This window comes from Stegodyphus dumicola, chromosome 7 (assembly GCF_044657685.1).
Source record: "Stegodyphus dumicola isolate Sdum_Otavi_A_Nest chromosome 7, ASM4465768v1".
In the NCBI taxonomy this organism is placed as follows: Eukaryota; Metazoa; Arthropoda; class Arachnida; order Araneae; family Eresidae; genus Stegodyphus; species Stegodyphus dumicola.
The window spans coordinates 208,322,521-208,342,686 of record NC_140774.1 but is presented as its reverse complement, the minus strand read 5'-3'; the positions used below and the strand labels follow the sequence as shown (position 1 = coordinate 208,342,686).

Below are 20,166 nucleotides of genomic sequence, written 5' to 3'. Positions count from 1 at the left end.
AAATAAGATAACATTAACAACAAGGATATTTACATAAAAACCAATTATCGGGCATCTTGCCGTTGATGGGTTTCGAACCCGGTACTTTCAGGTTTCGAGTCCTGCGCCTTCTCCACTAAGCTATGAGGAGCTCGTTTGAAAAGAGCGATTTTCGCTACATTATCCCTTTCTTAGGAAGAAGCAGCGTCCCGCTGCGTTCTGGTCTGGCTTCTTGTAACAGGTCTCCTGGAAATATTGGGCTTTCTTTCATCGTCCAGTTGTACTTTCGGATCAAGATAGGGCTTCAACCTCAACACGTGAACGATGTCTTTTGAATTCCGTCGTTTCTTATTTTGTTCCATACTTTCTACTTCGTACGTCACGTCAGAGAGCTGTCGTGTTATTCGATACGGTCCAAAGTAACGTCTTAGAAGCTTTTCGGATAACCCAACCTTTCGTACTGGAGTGAAGACCCAGACAAAGTCTCCAATGTTGTAGCTGACAGGTCGATGTCTCTCGTTGTATTGGCGCTTGTCTGTGGTTTGCGCTTTAAGAATATGGAGTTTTGCAAGCTGTCTAGCTTCTTCAGCTCTAGTGATCAGATGTTGCGCATAACTATCTTCGGGATCTTCGATACTGTATGGGAAAATTACGTCGAGAGGAGTCATATCTCTGCCATAAATGAGAAAGAATGGGCTGAATCCCGTTGTGTCTTGTTTGGCTGAATTATAGGCATAGGTTACAAATGGTAGAATAGTATCCCAATTTTTCTGTTCAATGTCTACATACATGGACAACATGTCTGCCAATGTTTTATTGAATCTTTCAGTTAAGCCATTGGTTTGAGGGTGGTAAGCAGTCGTCAGCAGATGAGACGTCTTGCATAGATGAATTACTTCTTTAACAACATTGGATAGGAAGTTGCGTCCTCAGTCACTTATAATTTCTTTGGGGGTACCATGCTTCAGTACAATTTCTTCAACTATAAACTTGGCAATTTCAGTGCCCTCAGCTGTCGGTATTGCCTTTGTGACTGCAAATCTGGTAAGGTAATCTGTGCAAACTATAATCCACCGGTTCTCATTTCGAGTAACAGGAAAGCGTCCAAGTAAATCTATTCCAATTTTTGTAAACGGTGTGTCAGGAGGTTTTATCGGATAAAGCTGTCCTGGTGGACGTTGCGGCGGTGATTTCCGTCTTTGGCATTCTCGGCAGTGTGATACATACCGCCGTGTGCTTCCATATAGCCCTGGCCAATGGTACTTCCTCCTTATTCGGTCGTGCGTTTTGGCAAATCCAAGATGGCCAGCGGTTGGAGCATCATGAAGACTTCTTAGAACCTCGCTACGAAGTTGCTTTGGTACCACCAAGAGCCACTGCTGTCCCATAGGGTCATAGCTTCTTTTGTACAGTATACCATTTTTTATTTGATAATTTTGATATGCGTCACCTCTCTTGAGAGTTGTAATGATGGATTTTAATTGTTTGTCCTTCTGCTGCTCTTTTCCGTAATCTATGATTGCTGCAAAGAAAGGGATGTCTTCATTGTTCTCAATTATTGGTTCTATAAGAGGCTTCCTCGATAGTGAATCTGCATTGGAGTGCTTCCGACTGCTCTTGTAGACGATATTTATGTCGTACTCCTGCAACCTGAGAGCCCACCGTGCAAGTCTTCCGGATGGATCCTTAACATTGGCCAGCCAACATAAAGAGTGGTGATCTGTGACTACCGTGGTTTTCCGTAGAGGTATGGCCTGAATTTACTAATTGCCCAGATGGCGGCAAGGCATTCTTTTTCGGTGGTGGAATAATTCCTTTCAGCTGCACTAAGGGACCTGGATGCATAGGCTATTGGTCTTTCTTTGCCATCCTGGATCTGAACCAGTACTGCACCGACACCATAGCCGCTAGTGTCAGAATGTATCCTGGTTTCTGCGTCTGGAATAAAATGTCCCAAAACAGTGCCAGTGGTCAGCAGCCTTTTGAGCGTTACGAAAGATTCAATCTGTAACGCGTTCCAAGAAAATTTTGCATCTTTCTTCAACAAGTCATGTAGGGGCTTTGCGATATCTGCAAAATTTTGGATAAATCGTCGGTAGTAGGAACACAAGCCCAGAAAACTTTGGACATCGGCGATATTTTTCGGAATAGGGAACTTTGCTACAGCCTCTACCTTTTGTGGATCGGAATATATCCCATGTTGATCGACTAAGTGTCCCAGTATAGTCAGTTTCTTTTTGCTGAATGAACATTTCTTGGAATTTAGCGTCAGTCCTGCTTTTTGGATACATTTAAATATTTCCCTCAAACGCTTTTGATGTTCTTCGAAATTAGGTGCGTACACGATTATGTCATCGAGGTAGCAAAGACAAATATTCCATTTGAGACCTCTTAGTACCGTGTCCATCATCCGTTCAAATGTGGCTGGAGCATTGCATAATCCAAACGGCATGACTTTAAATTCATAGAGACCATCTGGAATCACAAAAGCTGTCTTTTCTCTGTTTTTATCATCAACATCTATTTGCCAGTAGCCTGACTTCAGATCCATCATAGAGAAAAGTTTTGCACCAGCCAGGCAGTCCAAAGCATCATCAATGCGAGGTAACGGATAGACGTCCTTTTTAGTTACCTTGTTCAATTTTCTGTAATCGACACAAAAACGCCATTCACCATTTTTCTTCTTCACAAGCACGACTGGAGATGACCATGGACTGTCTGATGGTTGTATCACATCTTCTTTTAGCATTCTTTGCACTTCGTCTGCAATCACACGCCTCTCAGTGGCTGACACACGGTATGGCCTTTGTTTGATTGGTGCACTGTCACTTGTATCAATCTTGTGCTTCACCGAATTGCATCGGGATTTTTTCACAATACTGTTAAAGTCAAAAATGTCACTAAATTCATCTAGTAGACTCAATAGCTCGTCTTCCTCAGCATTGGACAAATCAGTATCAAAAATCTCTTTTAAGTTTTCTTGAGATAACCTTTTCCTGGACCTATGTCCCTTGGGACCTGCTGGAGCCTGATCACTGAGGGAGCAAATAGCGTCGCTTTTATGGTCGTTAAATAGCCGACATTCATCCCTTTCGGTATCAGTTGGGTTCGTCGAGAACAATTAGTTACCCATAATTTACCACAACCATCCTCTATAGTGACAATTGAAGCTGGTATCGATAGTTCTTTTTCGCACATAAGAACTCTATTTCCAACAATCATAGCTTCGTCTGCTTCCCGTAGCTCTGAATTCAAGGCACGTATTCGCTTTGCGATGTTTGCTTCAATTACATAATCGGTTGCTGCAAACAAGGAGAGCTGTGACTTATTTAAATATTCAATGTGTGGAAGGATTTCTGCAAGTGTAAGTTCTTGATTTCCACAATCGATAACGGCATCGGTGGCACGGAAAAAATTCCATCCAAGTATCATTTGATGACTACATTCAGGAAACACAAGGAATTCAAACGGCTTCTTAGTCCCATTCAAATCAACTTTCAATACACAGCGTCCCGAGGCAGCTACAGTTTTACCACAGGCAGTTTTCAATACAGGTCCATTCTCAGCAAACATAGGAGCATTTAGCTGTCGACGTAACTGTTCAGATATGACAGAATAATCGGCACCCGAGTCAACAAGGGCTTTCACACACTGTCCGTTCACGGTGATAAAAGTGTTATTCTTTTCCAACTTGGCTGTGTTGTACGTCGGAGGATTTTCTTCAACTGCGGCCTCACCTCCTGTACAGGTCGCTTGAGCTAGTTTTCTTCATTGGTTCGGCGTGGGGAACGGCTGGACCGGCGTACTGGTGACTGCGATTGTCGACGATTGAGAGAGCGTCACGGATAAGGTGAACTGCTCCTTATTCGGGAAGAACTAGGTTGTGCATATTCGTCGTCGAAGCTGTATGTAGATTCAGTGTCCCTGTCCCATCGAGGGTTGGATGTCTTTGCGGCTCTTGCATTTTCAAATATCTGGCGTGTTTCCCTACAGTACCTCAGAACATGTCCTCGGCGACCGCAATGAAAACAGAGAGGTACATTATCGTGAGTCCTCCACAGATCTGTCCTACGTTGTGGAGCAGTTCTCTGGCTGGCTTCACGTCTTGGTTGCGACCTAACTGGAAGTGAACATTGGGTAGTGTTTTTGCTTCTCCCTGCTCCTGTGAGTGGTGCCAGCGCCTCTATAACATCTTCCCGGACCACAGATGCTATGTCATTCGGTGCTACGGGTTCTATTTCCGTGTAGCCCTGAACTTGCGTAAGGACCTTCTGAAGCTCTTCTCTGACGATGGTGCGCACTATAGACTTTAGTTCACTGGCGTCCGCATCGGCCGAGACCGCGGAGACATTAGGCAGCCTCTGGAATCGTGATCGGGCGATACGTCTTCATCGAAGGCTTTCTATGTGACGGCAGCGTTTCACGAAGGCATCGACGCTGCCATAGTCCTGGGATGACAGGACCTGGTAAAAATCTTCAGCAATACCTTTCATGAGGTGGGCCAATTTTTCGTCGTCAGACATAGAAGGTTTTACTTTCCGGCAGAGAGCGAGAACATCTTGAATGTATGCTTCAGACATCTCATCGATTTGCTGAGCACATGTCAGTAGTACTCGTTCAGCTTGGCGCTTTACATCAGCTGCTCGGAAAAAGGTGTTCTTAAGAGCAGTCTTGAAAACAGTCCAACTGGTAAATGTATCTTCATTATTATCGAACCACTGTCGAGCGGTTCCGCCAAGGTAAAAAATGACGTTCGCCAGACACATTTGATCATCCCAGTGGTTATAGTTGGCGATTCGATCAAAGTCCTTGAGCCATCTATTAGTGTCTTCTTGGCTATCCCTGCTGAATATACACGGGCTTCTGGGTAGTTGGTACGTCAGGATCGGTATTGGTGCGATATTACTTGAAGCGGAACTGGCTGCTGGAGAATTCTGCTCGGATTCCTTCTCATCAACCATCTTTCTCGATCTTTTACGCGAATCCTGTAAGAGCCCAAACTCAGGAGGAAGTCCTCGAATCCGCAGGCTTCGGCGTAACACTGCCGTAGTAACTGAGAAATACCCGCCGCCTCTACCAAACTGTCGCGTAGATGAGGGGATCCTACAAATGAACAGGCAAGTACAAGTCTAAACTCAAGACTTTTTATTAACTAGAACTGAATGAAGAGCTACTTATATACAGCTGGTGAACGTGCTGAAACATTCCAGACTTGGAATGTTCTGGAAGAATAAGAAGGAAATTTACATAAATAAGATAACATTAACAACAAGGATATTTACATAAAAACCAATTATCGGGCATCTTGCCGTTGATGGGTTTCGAACCCGGTACTTTCAGGTTTCGAGTCCTGCGCCTTCTCCGCTAAGCTATGAGGAGCTCGGTTGAAAAGAGCGATTTTCGTTACAATGACTAAGAACTTTCGACTTCGATTCATGTTAACAATGGTAAAAGTGCACATTCGCTTAGCGAAACCAAATTTTTTCATTTCGATGTGATTGGGGGAAGAATTTGAAGTTTCCATATTCTAAGTAGGTAGGATTCAGGTCCAACCACCCCACCCACAAGGACGCAAACATGGAGCTCAACAAGGGAACACAGAATCCTGTGTTAGAGCTAGCCAGACCTATACGCAGACTGAAGTCCTCCAGTCAGCTTTCGTGAACGCAAGAACTTCCGAAAGATTGACTTCAATCTGCTGAGACTAATGACTAGCCGGTTGACACTAGCGGTCACAGCTAAGTGCCTCTCGTTTAGGCAGAAGCAGAGGCCAAAGCATCATGTTGGGGATTGTATTTCGCCCATCAACTAGCAGGATCACATTTTCCTGCCGTACGAGTCTCCATGGGTGATGCTGCGCAGCTTCAACGTTAAACGAGCCCAAAGAGTTACAACAGTGGTTTTGCAAAAAGAAGGCAAGCCAATTGCATACAAATGATGTGCAAATCATTCTGAACTTTCTCTAAATCGACAGTTTCTCTGATCCATTTGAAACAAAAATCTTGGGTGTGTCATGGAAACCAATAAAGGATCGCATTTCCTTCAAAGTAGAGCGTAGTGTTATCATATACATAAGAGATGTATCATATCACATACATAAGTGATGTGTCTTATCTTCAGTTGCTAGATTATTTTACCCTTTTGGTCTTTTTGGCCCAATTATAGCCAAAGCAAAGATTTTTATGCAGAAACTGTGCCGTCTTAAAATTGATTCGAATTATGGACTTCCTTCTGCAGAAAATTAGGAATGGCATCAATTTCTTTGACACTAGAGAGCATAAACAACATCAATATTGACAGACGTGTAGTGATTGATCAAGCTAAAAATGTTGAAATCCATTGTTTTTTCGATGCTTATGAACGTTGTTTCGAAGTAGCAGTTTATTGCAAGTCTGTAGATTTTTCTGGGAGAACATTGGTAAGGTTAATCTTGAGCAAATCAAGAGCTACTCCTTTTAAGAGCCTATTGATTCTCGAGGCTTGAGCTATGTGCCACTGTCCTATCGTCCAGGTTGGTGAAAAACGGCCTTATCACCTTGAAATTAGCAGTGACTCAAGTCTACTTATGGACAGACTCAATGATAGCCCTCGAATGGATATAAAAGGAACATATGGATGATAAGATGTTTGTTCAGCATAGTGTGGCCACAATTCAAGAACTTTTCATCTGTTCAACCGTGGCATCGGATCAGAATCCAGCGGATCTCCTGTCACGGAGTGTGGATTCTGATAAGCTAAGTGCATCACAAATTGTGTTGTCCAGCGTTGCTGGTGGGCAGTGACTATCCAACTCATGCAGTATCTATCTGAGATAAAAGTGAATCATTTTTTACATAATTTACTGAAATTGAGTGATAAATATATAACTATTTTATGTGTTAGTAGTTATATTTTCAGGTTTATTTGAAAATGCCCCTAGCAAGATTGTCACGACCAGCTAAGTGTTCAGCATAGCCAAATATTCCTGATACAACAAACAGAAAATGATTGCTTTGGAGAGGACATCCACCAATTAATACGGCACGAGAACTGTCTTATCTAAAAGTAAGTTAAAAAATGTGTGAATCCCTACCTGGATTCTGATTTTAGTTCTCAGAGGCTGTTTAGCTAAGACAAATCTTACTTATTTTGCTAAACATCTGACAATATTATCTAAAATTCACAAATTTGTGTTATTAATAGCTATTGAACATTATCAAAAAATTTTTTTGCATGTTGATGCAGTCGCGTTATAAATTCACGTGCGCGGAAAGTTCTGACCATTAAGTGGTCGATCTGTTTGACATGAAGTTGTACTTCATTGTATTGTATGATTTAAAAACAAACAATTTGTGTGTCGACAAATAATGGGAAATCTCCGATCAGATGGAGATGTAGCAGATTCTTTTTAATTTAGTGGAATGGACTGCACAGCATTATATTGCGACAGTGCCACAAATCTTGTTGGTGCCAACAAAGAAGTAAAAGGACTTCATAACATAATTAAAATCCCCAAATTAAACTCTAGCCAATTATTTATCTCCCGAGAATATTGAATGGAAATTCATTTCACCTAGGGCACACAATTTTGGAGGCCTCTGGGAAGTTGCAAGTATCATTTTAAAATAGTTGTAGACAGTGAAACATGTGCCTTAACAGTGTGATTGAGCGACCTCTGTGTCTGTTAACAGGTAACGAACATTATTGCAGAATAAATAAGGAGAGGAATAAATGAATAATTTGAAATATATTTAATGGGCTGTATGCGGGAAAAAAATATAAAGGTAATATGAAAACGTTGGGCCAACATGGAGTTTTTAACAAATAAAATAAATAAATAAAAGAACATACTTTATGAATTTTAAGTTGGAAATTATCAGTGCCACTATTAAAAATGTTCACACATAGACCCACCGAAGTGCATTAAAACATTTGAGAATTTTTAAACGTATACAGTAACAGAAAAACCCAAAAACTTTATTTTAAATTAGAAAATTCTGCAATAATTTGGATTAATATATACTGATGAAACATTCAAAATGGAGTACATATGCTGTTGTTTCACAAGCATCCTGGAAACCTTTTTTCTATTCTCACTGATAAGTAGCTTGATATGGAATACAAATAATGTCCATTAATGAAAATTCCTAAAACATTTTCAGTATACCAACACTGCAATCTATTTCTTATATCGAAATAAAACTACATTTTGACATTAATGTGAAGTATGACACTGAACTCTCAGTTATGTGTCCATTGTAAATTGTTTTCATAAAAGAATATGTAAAAAACTCACAGCTTAGTCTTGAAATCAAGTTAGAAAATTAACGCTAGTTGATACTTGTAACAGTGTTTGCAGAAATTTTTCAGCTAAAGTAGCAAGACAAGAATAGTAAAGTCGACAAGTATAGAATAGTAAATGTAGCACATGATATCATAGTTACATAAGTTGATATGACCTCTGATGTCATTGCAAATTCAGTCTTCATTGATTTTTTTAAAGTTATTTTTTAAGTTACGGACTGTAATTTCATTTAGTTGTTTTAATTATGTATCTCTTATGACAAAAATTTTATGACTATAGTGCTGATTATCCATTGTTTAAACCAGGAGTTCCCAAACCGTATGCCTGCAGGCTATTTAACGGATGGGCGCTGTGCGATCACAATAAAAATGTTTCAGTTTCTATAAAAATTCCACATGAACGTTTTTTCATATTTCATGAAATAGAAATTACATCCAACATAGATACCAGGACAAAGCTAAATGCGATCGATCTCTTTTTTTTGGGGGGGGGGGCGCATGTATTATTAACCTATGTGCATGTATCAAATTGTGCTCAACACGAAGCAAAATGTGAGCAATCTCTCTCTCTGTTTTTTTTAATGTGCAACTCTATCCAACTATGAAATCACCTTAAAAAAAGTAAATGGTGCCTGCCATCCAACAGATATTGTAGAATGTGCTCTTAGCGACGAAAAGGGTGGGATCCCCCTGGTTTAAACATTCGTCTTTTAATTAATTCTCAGTTAATTTAGATTTTTTAAAAATTAATTTGTTCATATCTATTGTTAAGTGCATCCTCAATTTTTGATTCTTTTTTTGAGGTGGCAGTTTCTTTTTGTAATTATTATTATTTTTGCTTTATTTTAATTGCTAGTGAATTATCCATTCTGTTTGATTCACTTATCAGAAATTTATCATGGCAAGGAGAAGATTTTGCCTGTCACTGGCAAGTACCAAAGCATAAAGCTGGAGTTTCTAATACATTAAAAATAAATCGAGTATATGTAACCCACCCAGCATTACATTTTATTACATTTGACAAGTTTACACTTTAAGGACCGCTAGCAGTTCAACAGCATACGCACGTCCGACCGGCCGCTCAGCCGCAGATTCTTCATGTTCAAAATAACTGTCTAGACAATCTAATAAATTGTCTAAATAAAACTCTCCAGTACCATTTTTTTCGCTCAACGTGAACAGCAATTTTTTTAAAAACGGTGTTAAAATGTGGCAGTTTACGAAGCAATGCACTTTACGCAACTGAGCAATGTACCTCAATACCAATAATAAAATGCAGATGATATAGCAAATGGCATCTGTTTATCACAATGGCTACTGAGATTGATAGGCTATTTTTAGGTAGTCTCGAGAAAAAAGCGATTAATAGGCTATCGGTCGATAGGTGTTGGCGAAAAAAAGCTGATTAATAGGCTGTCGATCGGCAGGCCTTGCCTAAAAAAGCCGATTAATAGGCGATTGATCGGTAGGTGTTGGGGATGAAAAGCCGATTAATAGGCTACCGGTTGGTAATGTGTTAATGAGTAAGTTATTATAAATATTACAACAAACATGTTAATGTAATTATACGTTTGCAATATATTTTTGAATCTCTCATGTTATTCAGTAAGTATGGTACTATCAAAATTGTATGAATATAAAAATATTACTCATGTGCACAGCTTTTAAAAGTTGCAGGGTCAACGGTTTGTTTGAAGGACAGAAACCATAAATCAATCTCGGCTCCCTGATGAAGCTAAAAATTTCCGAGAGAAAGCACAGGCAAAGAAATGGAGATGCAGAGGAAAGAACTGGCTAGTTCACTTGCCAAGTGGACTAGCACAAACAGTGATCATTGGGGAGACTCCACTGTTTTGATATTCTTTCAAGTAAGCATAAGTATGTGGCATAAGTGTAGTTTCACTTCATTGCACCTATTGTGCTCCCTAGCGTACATTCGTTCCTTAAAGCTTAAAAATAATTTTGTCATAATATTTTTAAATCGTAATAATTTATCTCCATTTAAGTTTAGTTTCGGCAAAGTATATGAATCTGATGTAAAATATTTATAGAAAACTAGTTATAAAATTATAATATTTTATGACAATAATTGTAGGAGAGGATGAAAGTTACTTTTTTTGCCTTCATAAATGCAAATGATGTGAATATGATTCATTTTGAATAAGAAATTCCTCCACAAAGGCATCCCTTCCCTTGGGCAGATGGCTCTAGCGTGATTTGCCATATATACACTGGTGTGCAAAAATTAAGCAGGAGACGGTTTTTTCAATATAACTTTGTACAAAAGCTTTCCAAATCAACACATTTAATACCGTAAGATCCCCAATACGTAAGGACATGAGTAATGTAAGCAACACTTACTAAAAGATAAATCAGAGGGATAAAAGGAAGCTTTATTGAAAAAGTAGCATGGAGCGCAATGCGACTGAAGGCCGAAACATCCTTGTGATGGGTGTCCAGCAAGAAACATGCGGTCTTTAATAGGAGATATAATCTCCCCTGACTGCTAGGCAGGTTTCACAGCGTCTGTCCATGCTGAGAATGAGAGTGTCAATGAGTTGTTGAGGCATTGCTGCCCATTCGTCTTGCAGCGCCAATCGAAGCTCCGGAATCGTTACTGGTGGTAAGGTACGAGCTGCCAAGCGTCTGCCTAGAAAATCCCATACATGCTCGATGGAATTGAGATCCGGAGATCGTGCCCCCCAATCCATACGTTCAATATCCTCACTCTCTAAGAGCTGTTCGGCAGCTACTGTGCGATGACATGGTGCATTGTTGTCCATGAAAAGGAACTGCAGACCCATAGTGCCTCTAAAAAGACGCACATATGGAAGAAGAATCTCGTTACAATAATGGGTCCCGTTGACTCAACCTGCGTCGAAGATGTGAAGGTCTGTCTGTACAACTACCAAGCATGATGCCTCCCCAAACGAGAACACCGCCACCTCCATACCTGTCCGTTTCAATGATGTTCGAGGGATTATTGCGGCTTCCCCGCTCTCCCCAGATGAGTATGCGATGAGAATCGCTACTCAGACTGAATCTGCTCTCATCTGTAAAGAGTACTCGTCCCCATTAATTGTCTCTCCAATTCCGGTGTTCCCGGCACCACAGAGAACGCCTTCTCCGATGGGCAGGCGTTAGAGGTACACACCGTACAGGGCGTCGTGCAAACAGACCACCACCGTGCAGTCTTCTGGCCACGGTAAAACGCGATATCGGTCGTCCAGTCGCCTGTGTCTAGCGATTTCTCCCACTGTCTGCCGCCTAATTCTTCTGGCCTGTAAGGCAATATACCGGTCATCTGCGGGTGTGGTTCCTCGTGGACGACTACTACTAAACCCCCGGATAGCTGTTCCTGTAGTTTGAAATTGTCTCCAAAGTCGTTAAACGATGCTGTGAGCAATTCTGAATCTGCAGCCACACTTGTCACACTGCGGCCTTCCTTCAACTTCCCAATGATTCGACGTCGGGTAAAAGCATCCAGATGTCGTCTAACAGATTGATTATTCGGCATTTCTCGCTGAGGCAGCAACTCGGTGTGATTTTAACTGCTATAGGGCATGCAATCTCTTTGCCAGAAATACTGATCTTACACCGACAACATGCTTTATACTACTCAGACACTCCCCCATTACGTCTACCTACATATCTGCGCATGTGCTACCGTACATTACCTTACTTAATCTCCTGATTGGTGTTTCTGTCCGCTCTGCCTCTTCTTTCAGCTGATATGCTAATTTTTCGACTTGGTCCTTAATTTTTTCACACCAGTGTAAATAAACTTCCCATTTACAGTAATATATCATCAGCCAGCATCCTCTGCTTTTTAAATCGTAAATTTCAGGGGTTCCCAAATTGTGCACCGTGGTGCCCATAGACGTATCATAGAGTCGTATTTAATGAAGTGTTGTTATTTGCTATGAATAAGCAGGTTGTAAAGCACAAATCTTGTACAACACTTCGTCGAACACGACTAGGGCGGTGTGACAAAACAACTAAACCTATAAGTGCGCTAGCGGTTGAAAAAATAAGGGAACCCCTGGTTTATTTGCATGTTAGTCCAATACTTCAGATTATTATTTAATTTTTAAGTGCAGCTGGAACGAAAGTTTTCAAATTTGAATGTCTGAAAACTTAACCGTTTGAGTCCGGCGAAGCGCTATTGTACTTCACTTGTCATATGCCAAAAGTACGGCGCAGCGCGATAGTTTATTTTCAACAAGTCGTTTCTACATTTTTATATGCATATTGTTTTTGTTCATATTTTTGAGGATGAATGCTAGGGCATAATAAAGGTTTAAAAGAGCGTTTCTTAACTAATGGAAAAGTACTTTTTGAATTAAATTTGGAATGAAAAGGAATAATTTTGTTGAATATTGTGCAGGAGCTATATAAAACTCTTAACTGATATTTAATTTTTATATAAAGAGAATAATTTTATAAAATTTGTAAACCATTCATTTTAATTAGTTGTAAAATTTCTTCATTTAATGCTTAAGAAAATGTTGATTTTTTGTTTTGGGGAAAAAAAAAATTATTGCAGTATTCTAATTCCTGCACTGATAACAATGCTTGATGTTTTATCTTTTGACACATGTGAAATGTGAGAAACTGGTGGCATTGTGAATATTAAAAAATTTCTTTTCTACTCTGCTAGTATTTAAAAGATTATCTAGGAACAAAGTTGTTAAACTAGGATAAATGAAAATATAGAACTAACTATAAAATCATTAAATGAAATCATTAAACACTAATCTATCCATGGTCAGAGGTTTTGTTATTATTAACCTAGGTTTACACATAATATGTGAGCAATGAATGATAAACGATAATGATACACATATTAATGCATATATATGAACTAAAATCATTAAATGAAATAAAAATAAACATCATGATTAGATATTTTGGATATCCATGGATATCTATCCATTGTTAGATATTTTGTAATTATATTAACTTAGGTTTGCACATAACTTCGGGTAACAACATTTGTTTTTTTATTTTTGTTTAAAAGTTCAGCAAATTGGGCTAATTGAAAGTTCTTCTGATTTGTATTTGAGAACAAAATTACTTTGCAAGACATTTTTATGGGAATTCTAAAGAAATGTAGCACAAATTGGTTTAAAGAAACAGTAATGAAAGGCGGTATTAAAAATAACTGGGAAAGAGAAAACTCTTGGATTTTTCGATATCCGCTTAAACCTAGTAACCGCAAGTAAATTTACTATTGTATACAAAAACAAATGCAACCAAAAAAGTAATTAACCAAATAAAAATAAATTTTATTCAATTCGTTTATTTTATTATATCTGGTTAAAAATGCAATTTATTCAAATAAATTAAAGCATTAAGCAGCTATTAAAGTGACATAGAAATTTACGCGATGTTTCCAAAAATATCCAGAGCTATAAATTTGCTGTGTTTGGAAATGACTAATTTGAAGCCAGGAAGTTTCCACTCTAAACAATTTCTATATAACTTCCAAGACTACCTTTCGTAAGTACTTTATATACAAAATATTCAAAAAAATTTCGTCATTAACATTAAATTATTTAAAGAACATACATTTCTGATCTCGGATTTCAAATTTAAAATTTCACAATATCGTATGAGGGTGGACACAGTGCTTGGTCTTACCTGATCTAGCCAGATATGGCTGTTTTGATATCTTGAAATAGCCAGGACTCCGGCCTAGCGGCAGGCAGCAGAACTGTTCCAATCAACAAGTATTTCGCATCTTTTTAACTGTTTCCCAAATGAAAAGAAAAAAAAAATCTGAAAGAGCTTAGATTTTAACGGTTGCCTAGTGGGTATGGTAAGTTTTTTTACGCTGTTGCTGACCTTGAATTCTACCAGGTCTACTCATTCCTGCTAATACATTTCTTTTTGTCTTTTTATCTTTATTATTAAGCCTCATTTTCTTCATACTTATGCCATATACAGTTCAACAGCAAAATTAGATTTGTTGTTTCACAGCAACTAGAAAAAAGTAAAATAATAATAGTAATATTTTTGTCTTATTAATCGGCAATAGATGGCAGCACTGGATAAAACCTATAGTTCTTAACTGATTTATTCGAGTAATCTTTGAAAGTAGAAAATATGTCAAAAATATTTTTTTGTTCAGCAAATCATTCTGTTAATATGTGCCAGCAATTATCTGTCTCAAATTATATAATCTTCTGTGCTGGGAATAAGAATATTTTGTTCTTTATACTGCATCATTTTATAGCAGCAACAACAAAAAAATTTTCTTTCAGTTACTGAAACTTTTAAATTGGGAAAAAATTTTTTTAACTCCCTAAAACCTCCCAATTTTAAAAGACACAAATAGGTATTTATAACCTTCAAAAGTAATAGAATAGTTATTGAACAGAAAAAAAAATTTCGCGTAAATTAACCTTCAACTGCTGTGAATGGTTTCGGAGACCGCTGAGGATTTTCTAACCGTCTTCTCCACCCCTAAAAACGGAGAATTGTCCCTGTCCTTCCTCCTACCTTCTCAAACCCATCCCACAAGGTCACATATCAAGTTTTACACTTCTAGCTTTATTATGGTTTCAGTTACTACGTTTTTTACTTTTTAAGTTGTCTGAGAGGCCCCTCACAGCAGATGTGTACGAGTTTTAGTGGACTATAGACGTTATTTATCGAATGCTTGTTTTTCGTAAAAGAGATAAATATGCCTTCAAATTTTACAAGAAAAAGTCCCGTATATCTCACGCAAAAAGAAATTGAATATCTTGTCAACAATATTTTTTATGTAATATACTCTGATTCTGAAGAATGATGTAGTCTTCACAGTGAAAGCAAAAGTGAATCTGAGCTTTCTGCAGATGAATGTCATAATTTTTCTAATGACTGTGAACAAAGTGATAATTTTTATGGAAAATCACTTCAAATGGTGCAAAAAATGACTAAATTGGGCAGTACGAACACCAAAGCATAACACAATAATTCACCTCCTTGATCAGAAACCTCTTGCAAAAATAGGCTCTAGAGCAGAGCCCGAAAATACTTGGATTTATGTTCATGCATAATGTTCTAGTCATATGCTGACACTACAAAAGTGAAAAGAAAAAATTTTATGCTCTTATTAGCTAATTATTAATCTGCATCTGAGAGTTGGGATAATTTTCTCTTTTTTGCCAAGGGAACTGAAAATAACAATTAGAAGAATCCTTGGAAACTAAGAGGATAGATTTATCAAATCTCCCCCCCCCCCCCCCAATTATCTGTGCCCATCTTGTAAGAAGAGGAAACCAGCATACCAGATGTTTAGAATGCAAGGAATCAGTGTGTCTTAAGTGCTCTCAAAATATGTGTTTTGACTGTGTATCAACTTGTAAGTCATCCTTGTAAACAAAGATATACTAATCTATTATTTATTAATAACTAAATTCATTCCTTCATAACAATGGTTTAATTGACAGTAATGCTTAATAAAATCACATATTTTCATGCATGTTTAATAAAATCTTAGTTCTTTACAGCTCTGTTCCTCAAAACGAAGAAAATAGTCATTTTTTATATGGATTTAACTGCGTAAAATTTAATGATTTATGTTTAAAATTATTGATTAAATGAATGTTTATTGATTTAAATGAATTAGAATTCTATAACTAGGCATAAAGTGTCTATAACATTCCTTAAAAAGGCTTAAAATTGTCTATAACATTCCTTAAAAAGTCATAAAAGTATGTATTTTTACGCGTTTCTTTAAAGCGGTCTGTGAGATCACTCACAGTAATTATGCCAAGAAAATTGTCACAGTGTTTCAAAATTAATTTTAAAAGGCTTTTAGTCGATATTGAAAAATTCCAAATCAACTTGTTCTTTTTTTTTTTTTTTTTAATTATAAATTAAAGTATGACACAACGTATTTTTTTCCCTCTAAAATACATAATGCAATAAACGTATGTGCTTTTTGAGAAACAAAAATCTACGAAGCTTGCTCTTAATAAATTACACTAAAGTAAATTAAAAAAAAAAAAAAAAAAAAAAATCAAGCCTCTAACTTGATTTACACAACAAAATTCTTGATTTGGGGCTCTAATACAAGAGCCCAAATTTCATTATAGAAATGTTCTAATATTAATGTAGTAAACTTGCCACTCTAATACAAGAGCTCAAATTTTATAATAGAAGTATTCTAATATTAATGTAAGAAATTTGAGACTCTAATACAAGATCTCATTTCATAGTAGAAATATTCTAATATTAACATAATAAATTTGCCAGTCTAATACAAGAGCTTAAATTTCATAATAGAAATATTCTAACATTAACGTAGTAAGTTTGCTACTCTAAATAGAAGAGCTCAAATTTTAAAAGAACATCGTAATCAGGCTAAGTGTTTTGATGCTTTAATCTAAAAGCTTGAACTTAGAATATGATAAGATGAAACATTTTCATATAAAATGGCACAGTATTCATAAAAACTTATACTCACACATACTGTATTTTTTTTTTTTTTTTTTTTTGTTTTTAAATAAAACTGGTTTCACCTTTCTATCCCAGTGACTATTATACGTCTGTAATGAATTTTTAGAGAAATCTCTCCATTTTTAAGGGAGCATAATTCAAGCAAAACTTTCATTTATTTCTTCAAATGATGATCTTATAGGTCCTAGATTCATGATCTCACATCACCAAAAGGTTCGCCTCATACCAAAGACGAAAGTTGGCAAGGTGAGCCAAATTTCGTCTTTGGTATCTAAAAACCTCCATGGTATTCCAGCAACAAATTTTACTTTTCTGAAACAGTTTTGTTGACAGCTTTTTTTTCACTTTCATTTGTATTTTATTTGGAAAATTTTCACAATGATTAATATGAATACTAAACTTGATGGCTAACAGGGTAACCTTAACATGCTGGTAAATTAACCATGTTAAGTTCTGCCTGATTATTAACATACATACTTACAGATATCCAGTTCATTCCTGGTGATTTATAACTGAAATTTAACTATACATTTGGACAAGGCCTAACTAAACAAAGGTGAGGCTACTTTGCCTGCAGTTAAAACTTCAATATAAGTGCTAGCATAGTTACTACTTAAAGACTGTGAATGGACCTAGCCCAGATGTTCACCCCTCCCCCAAAGATTAGAGAGAAATATAACCAAAATGTACAGTGACGTTGCGCAGGGAAAGGAAAGACAAGTTTTTTAGTAACAGGAATAAGAAGGCTAGAAAATATTTTTGACCTTGTCAGGCGTATGAAATCACCCAAGACTGCTCTTTGCAAGGTTTCAGGATATGTTTAAAAGGGGTGCTTTCTTAGAAGACCCTATAGCATGAAAACTAATTAATTAATATGTCTACAAAAACTTTAATAAGTCTACTTTAATATCACATCTTCCTGTAACTTTTTGCCCAAATGTGTAGCTACTAGATCATTTATACTTTCTTGAACAGTGGTTGGTTACACATGTGAGAACACAGTAAACAACCACCACTGTGAAATATGCTGCATTCATGAAAGTCGGATACAGCAGGACTCGCCCACCTTGTTGCCTAAAAGATGTCCAAGAGCTCGTATGCTGACTGTTCTCTTGACCGTAATGAATTACTTAGGCTAAATAAGATTATGTAAGGTAAGCGCATTTTATGTATTTAGTCTATATATTTAGTGTTGGCAAGAAGTACCGACTTCCTGGTAGTGTTGGCAGTATTACTTATCTTTAGATATTGAAAAGAGTTTTTTTTGGGGGGGGAGGCATTAGAGACGAATAATTTTCTTTGCAAAGATCTGAAGTATAACCTTCCATCCATTGCTTCTTTAAAAGTGCCATTTTGCATAAGAATAAAACTGCCAAGTAGTAGATGATTATTTATATCTTTAAAAATATAACCAGTGAAATAAAGAACTTCCCAGCAGATGGCATTTTTTTATAGCAAAGCAAAATCGTGTAAAATATGTGCAAAAAGCCTCTGTATTCTTGCGCACAAACACATTGGTTGTATGATGATAATATATTTATATGATAAAAATTCTGCTTGAAATGGTAACTTGCATATATACATGTTGTTAGTGAAATCAATTATTAGTTACACCATATATCTTTCATTTACAGAGATATTAACAATATTTTTTAAATAATCCAAAGATTTTTCTAATATAAAGCTATGCTTTAATTTTATATTGTTTTCCATGTTAATGCACCTTGAAAGATTAAATAGTTAAAAATAAAATAAACTTAAAAAATTAAACAAATATTTACCATGCACGCATATTTTTGAATTGAAAAAATGTTATTGTATTTATTACATATTATAGTTTATCCTTTGTTTGTGGAATTATTAATGACTTGAGAAAAAGAACACAACTCATTTATTTTTCATCAATTCAAGTTACCAGTTGTTGCTGAGCAACAATCCTATGTTGTCATCTTACAAAAATTAAAACATACAGAAATTTAAAGATAATATGAAGAGGAAACATAAGAGGATGTTAGAGTGTATATCTTAATTGCTTAACTTAAAGCACAACCTGGAAATAAAATTTACCACAAAATCTAATCCTCAAACACTGCATCTGTGTCAGGCCTTAGACTTCATGTCAATTTAAGGAAACCACTTTACTGTATACTTAAAAGAATGAACCTTAATTATTTCAAAAATTTTATATCTGCCAATTTTCTCAAACTTGATTTGGAGAAAACATACATTCAAATAAAAGAGCATCTTGATGCTAGAAATTAACATCAGAGCATCTTAATGGAATCTTCATATCCTGCAGTATGATGTATTGGAAATCTGTATAGTTAATATTGAGAGAACTACTATGGATGGCATCACAAGTACTATTATTGTTGCAGCAGAAGGGAACTCAATTCTGAAGTAAGAATGAGGAGAAATTGGTTATACGGATTACTCGTATTTTCTGTTTGGCACCTCATATGATTTAGTTTGCCTGAATTTAATTCTTGTCATTAACTTTCATTTCCTTGATTTGCATTATCGGAGGAATCATTTATTTATTGTAGTAGCAGCTTCGCTGCCAGCCTTCGTCTGGCTTTTAAATGTACCGGAAAAATGGCTGAAGGAAAGACCAAATGTTAAATTTAAAAACTGCGTAAATTTTACTCTGCAGAACAACTTCATAAAATAAAGTTATTACGTATAACAAAATTACAATGAAATAAGCAATATCCCTTAATACAAATATTAATTATCCTAATAAATAAATTAACCAACTTCCCTTTGCAAAATCTTAAGAAATTTTTTCCCTAAAAAAAAATCACTCAACACTTTTCAATATCTTAAAAACAGTGAAATGAGTTAAATAACATTGAAGAATACAAAAACCAAAAAATTCTGAAAAGCAAAGTATAATTAATGATATCTTATATTTTTAAGAAAAAAAAAATCACAATGAAATAAGCTATATCTCTTAATACAAATATTATTTATCCTAATAAAAAATTAACCAACTTTCTGTTGAAGAAAAAAAATCACGCAAAACTTTTCAATATCAACTTTTCAAACAATGAAATAAGCAAAAAATAACATGAAAGCAACTCAAAAAAACATAAAATTCCACGCAAAATTTTACTCTACAGAACACCTAAAAAATATTATATATCAAAAGTCGTTAATCCGGACTCGTCGGGACTTCGGCGATTCCGGATTATAGATCATCAGTTTAAATCTGGTAATATGGCATGCAGAAATTCTAAAATTAAAAATATGAAACCGTAATTTATGAAATAAAGAACAATTATGATCTAAAGGGTATCAAAATTTACAAAAAGAAAAGCTTAATATTTATTTGTTTACTTTATTAAACATTTCTTTCAATGTAAGTTGTTTAAGTTGCTTCGTTTTATGTGATAATATTTTCTCTTTAATTCTATAAACAGACATAATTTCTTGTTCAGTTACAAAGTTCCG

At 36.3% G+C, this 20,166-nt stretch overlaps 1 protein-coding gene across 4 annotated transcripts in view; it reads left to right on the top strand.

The window, feature by feature from the left end:
- The window catches only part of LOC146996621 (uncharacterized), an 89,282-nt gene that overhangs the window by 44,598 nt on the left and 24,518 nt on the right, over window positions 1-20,166 (top strand). The window contains exons 1-3 of one of the 4 annotated variants that reach the window (XR_015042355.1): window positions 2,265-7,023; window positions 9,934-10,130; window positions 17,689-18,498. The exons of 2 other annotated variants lie outside the window; for them this stretch is intronic. The gene's annotated coding sequence lies outside the window, so the exon portion shown is untranslated. Of the gene's footprint in view, window positions 1-2,264; window positions 7,024-9,933; window positions 10,131-17,688; window positions 18,499-20,166 lie in introns of those variants that run through there. One more of the 4 variants, XR_015042354.1, reaches the window with a different exon arrangement.